We start from the raw sequence: 5,142 nt of genomic DNA on the forward strand, positions 1-5,142 counted from the left end.
AAACCACACCCCTATCAGAAGGCATGTGGGTTTTTCTTTCGGTTTTGTCAGTTTTGGTTTTGCGTTCAGAAATTTTTGTATCTGCCAAAAACAGGTTTCCAATTTTAGTGACAACGCGCCAAGAGTTTTGTAAATTATGTCCGTGTAAGTTCTTAATTATGGGTGTAAAGTGAACCACATTCATGGCTAAGAGGTTACAAGCCTTTTTTTCATACTCGACTTAATTTGGCACCTGTCCAGAGCCAAAGGTTATATAGCATAATAGATCTCCTTTTCAACCGATTGAGTCGAACTACAAACAGTATGATTCCTCGAGTATGAGGATATGTAGGAGGGATCAATCTTGAAAACTCGGCTGTATTCCAACATCTTCTCTTTAATCTGATTTTCTAGCACTCCGACCCCTTCATAATTCAGTATTGGGATGCCTTTTTATTTTTTCAAAATTGTGCGTTAAATCAAGCATATCGAACTACAAGTGGCCTGAATTCTCATATAGCCTGAGATATATAGAAACTCATTTCAGGGTTCGACCATGACTCCTAAAGTCCGTGCCAAGTCCTTTTACCCAAAGATGAAGGTGTGATCGGCCAAAATGGTTTGGGTCAATTTCATTTTCCTCGATTTTCTTGCCTCAACCCAAGTAAAATGAGGGACAATTGTTGACACCCAATTTTGACCCTCCCCAATAAAAAATTAATTAATGAGTTTCTTAATTGTAAATTATTTTTAAATGATTAGCTTTTGTAGAGTTTTAAAATGTTTTAAGGTTATTTTGAATTAATCTTATTGCCTCTTTATAATTTTTATATAATATATATGCTTTATATAATTATATATGATTAGTAGGTCGATTATTTTAGTTTGTTAAAAATTAAGAAGTTTATTTAATTAATTATTCTATATTAATCCATCTATCTAGCTACCGAGTACCTTAATTCATCTAGCTACCGAGTACCTTAATTCATTTGGAAACGCATTTTTAGTTCAATTTCCAGTAGCCCAAAATAGTTTAAGGTTTCCTAGACCACATGAATTCCAACTCCCAGCAGCCCTTTTAGCAATTTTCCGCCCAGCCCAATTCCCTTTGTAGCTTAACCGACCCAGCCCACACCCTTGTACCCCTGACTCGACCCAAGCTTTGTCTTTTCAAGCAAAAAGAAAACCCATCACGACAAAGAAACTATCCCAGACTGCGTCTCCACAAGATGACAACACCAGCGAAATGAAAACACTGGAAAGAGACGATTTTGCCCCCATGTTCCTATCCGTTTTCTGATTCCCCCTCCAAAAAAAAGTCGTAATCCTAATCTTCCTCATGTATACTTCCTATCCTTCACTCTAAGAAGGGATTTTTTTTTTGAATTAGAGAAAAAACAAGATACAGATACATATATTAAAGAAAATACAAAAGACATTTCGGTGAGTTTGTATTTTTCGTTGAAACTTTCATTGAAAGGATTCACTGCTTAGAAACCATCATACGTCTAAAATATATACTTCCTTCTTTGGCTCATGATTGTGTAGTGGAACTTGCTTGTGTTTTCATCGCTCACTTCTTGTCTCGGTCGCTGCCCTCAAAAGGTAATGCCCTCTTCGTTATTGTATTTATCTTCGCCTTTTTTTCTGATTATAAATTGATATTGTTCGAAATCGAAGACCTTGTGATGTGTTTGGTTTGCCGATTAAGTACTAGGTTTTTTTTCTGTTGGAGTATGATGTATTTAATTGGCTTCAGTGATTGGATTTTAAGGTCGAGTTAATCCCATTGGGATTCTATATATTTTATCACTTCTGTTCCCATATTCATGTGTTAAATTTTGTGGGTTATTTTTTTCCGTGTATACTCGTTTTGATACTGTCGAATCGGCATTTCCTCATTTTAGTTGTTTTTCTTAGTGTTTAAAACTCTTTCATTTCGCTTCTGCAAATGTCGATCTAGATGTCTGGAGGATGACTAATAGAGAGATTGAATGTCATTGTATCTAGGTTGCAACAATTCGCTCTTTTTTTAGTTAGTTTGTTTTTTGTCTGTCACGCTCCCATCTGTATTCATAAAGTGTGAGTTGTGTTCTATGTTTTTTTATAATGGTCTTTGTTGAGTGAGTCATATGTCATGGGATTAGAGTCTTAAGGTTTATGTGTTAATGCATTTCTTGTTTATCATTATAAACATTAGGAATTGTGTTAAGATTAGCTCACAAAAAATGTTTTGTTTCCTCCACTTGTCCTGTCTCTTCATGAGATTTTTTTTTAAAAAAAAAACTAAAACCCTTCTCTCATTTATGTCAACAATTCTGCAAAGTATCAACTTTATTTCGTTAACTGGGTATGCTGATTTACTCAGATGTAAAGTACTCGATTTATTTTATTAATGCATGAGTTTATAACAGTTATTAAATTCATATTGCAATTCTTTTGGCTCCGGCAGTATCAACTTCAATGGTTTGCTCCGCTTTGATTAATAGTTGCTTCTTTATCATCATTTTTGTCTAAGTAATTAGAATTAAACCCACTCCATTTAATCACTGATAGTTTTATTATTTAGTTGGTAATACTATTTGTGTTTCATCTTATTATGGGCGAAGCATGCTGTACTGATTTGATCTATAAACATGTTAGAATTTTTGTTTTCTCATATTTCCATATAATTTCAATTTTTAGTTGTCTGCACCTTATTTTCTTTCACACCCTTGCATGTTTTCCATGAAATTTGTGAGTAAGTTAACTCTAAAAGAAGATTTGGAATGTTGATTTTCTGTTCATATGAACACTCATAGACTTGTATATATATTGTGTAAGATAAATGGGTCAAGTTTCATAAATGGTTTAAGTTGAAATCTCTCTATGATGGAATGGTGTTCTATTCGTTCCTGCGTCCCTTAAGCATATAACATTTCCCTCCTTCCTCGTCAAATGACTTATGTTGACTGTTGCTCATTTCAGAAAGATTACAATCCTAAGGCTAGAGTTTTTTTTAGTTTACTCTCGTTAATCTATAAATATATGTCTCATTTTGTGGAAATTATTCTAAACCTTGTGGCTTGTTTGTTATCTATGTTTTCTTCTTTTGCTTACTATTATTATTTTATTATTATTTATTATTATTATTATTATTATTATTATTATTATATTTTATAAAAAAAATAATAAGATAAAAATAAGATAATTTAATGAGGAAGAAGATACAACAATCTTCCCTTTAGTTCTGACGCTTAAGTTTGGCAAGATTTGACTTATTTTACTATTTTTTCTACCACTTCGCTTTTTCTCTAAATGATTAATCTTATTCCGTACATGGTTTTAATGTTATATCCTTAGCAACCTTTGCTCAGTTTTTTGTGTTGCATCTTAAGTATAATGATATAGATGTTTCATTCGTCATTTTATTCATATTACTAAATACTTGTCCTACTATTGAAGTTTGTTGCTAGTTATTTCATTTATGGGAAAAACATATGTGAGTTATGGAGAAGTAGTAGAGGAAATATTAATCCATGCGTTTTGTTTATTTTTTTCTCCTCATGATAAATCAATTGTTGGTGTACCCGAGATTTCAATACATTGATTTGGGTGTGATTCTCTTTTATGTTTGGGTTATTTGTATGATCAAGTAAATATCATAATCCATTAAGTATGTTTCTTTCTTTAGTTGCTGCAGTTCACATTTTGCTAATGTAATTTTTTATTTTTTATTTTTTTGTGAACTCTTCTCGAGTTCATTTAGACTCCATTACCCGCCTTGCACTCTCCTATCGAGCCACGAAGCATCAAAATCCTTCACTGAGTCAGCCAACAAAACTTGATGAACAGGTCTCGAAAATTGAAGAATACACACAAATTAAGAAGTCGGAGATTTGAAGAAGTTGGGACAAAAAGGGCCCTGTTATTTCAAATTATTGTATATTTGTTATTATTGGGTTTAAGCCCTTTACCATTATTGTATTGTTAGGACTTAGGACATGTACCAAAGTGAAATGGGTCAAAAACTTAAAAGCAAACAGGGTTCAAATATCGGTCCAGGCGGACAGAATCCAGATTTGGACCCAACATCTCTCTCCTTGTCTCTCTCACTCTATTACTTTATCGTTTATTTGTTTGACTATTAACTGTCGTTAGTTTTAGGGTTAAAAAAACTTGAACCCCAGCAATATGCCACTATCTTATCTTAACGATCAAATTGATTCGATTGACTTTAAATAGACTTAAAAGCAATAAATAAATAATTTTACAAGTTTTAATAACTCACTTAGACAGTAGGATAATATTTTCAAAGGTTTTCAAACAAATATTCAACTTAGCTCAAGTTAGACGTTTTTTAGCCAAATAGGTTAGTTGCTGGAAAATTGCAAGTTAGCAAATATTTTAGGTGCCGTAAAACCATTGTAAAATATAAATATGAATCCCTGAACCCCCTTAAGTTTTAAATTCCATTTTTCTGTTTAAGTCCTTTGAAAGTTAAGTTTTTCTTGATTTTTTTCTTTAAAAAAATAAGTGGCGACTCTAAAAAGTCGAAAACTTATAAAAATATAGTTTTCGAAAACGAAATAAAACAAATCATACTTCATGCCTTTTTGAGAAAATCTTTATAAAACCTTTATATAATAAACATTACATCATTTACATACTTAATATAGGCATATTTCATCGTCAAACATAATATAAAATCAAATATTGCATTTAAGACATTTTTGAATCATTTTACAGTAATTTGATTTTCCCTTTACAGTGAACTACATTCATTTTACAGTGAATCACTTTCTTCCTAATTCCTTATTCCACCAAGTAACTCTCTAGTGATAGTTGGTGCAACGTATCACCTTAAGGCCACAAGGAAGTCATGCATACAATCTACATAATTCAACACATACCATCATAGTGTGTAATACATCATAGACACATTTAAGTCAAGACCACGAAGACATTACAGTGAACTCTATTCACTTTGCACATATACTAATGTTACTTCACATAGGACCTTATGAAACCTTACTCATAATCCCAATCTAAGACTACTAATGCAATGTACATGTGAAGCCCCATAACCTCACACATACTTAGTAAACCTATGATGAGACCACAAGCCTTAACATCCAATTCATACATCAACATGGTAAGTGAAGACAACTTAATCCAAACTAG

General features: G+C 32.3%; 1 long non-coding RNA gene across 1 annotated transcript; it reads left to right on the plus strand.

The window, feature by feature from the left end:
• The first annotated feature begins 1,168 nt into the window (after positions 1-1,168).
• LOC114077521 lies at positions 1,169-4,052 on the plus strand. The gene is made up of 2 exons (XR_003578770.1): positions 1,169-1,422; positions 1,528-4,052. It is a non-coding gene; the product is annotated as an uncharacterized LOC114077521 (long non-coding RNA).
• The last annotated feature ends 1,090 nt before the right edge of the window (positions 4,053-5,142 follow it).

Source organism: Solanum pennellii, chromosome 6 (assembly GCF_001406875.1).
Source record: "Solanum pennellii chromosome 6, SPENNV200".
NCBI lineage: Eukaryota > Viridiplantae > Streptophyta > Magnoliopsida > Solanales > Solanaceae > Solanum > Solanum pennellii.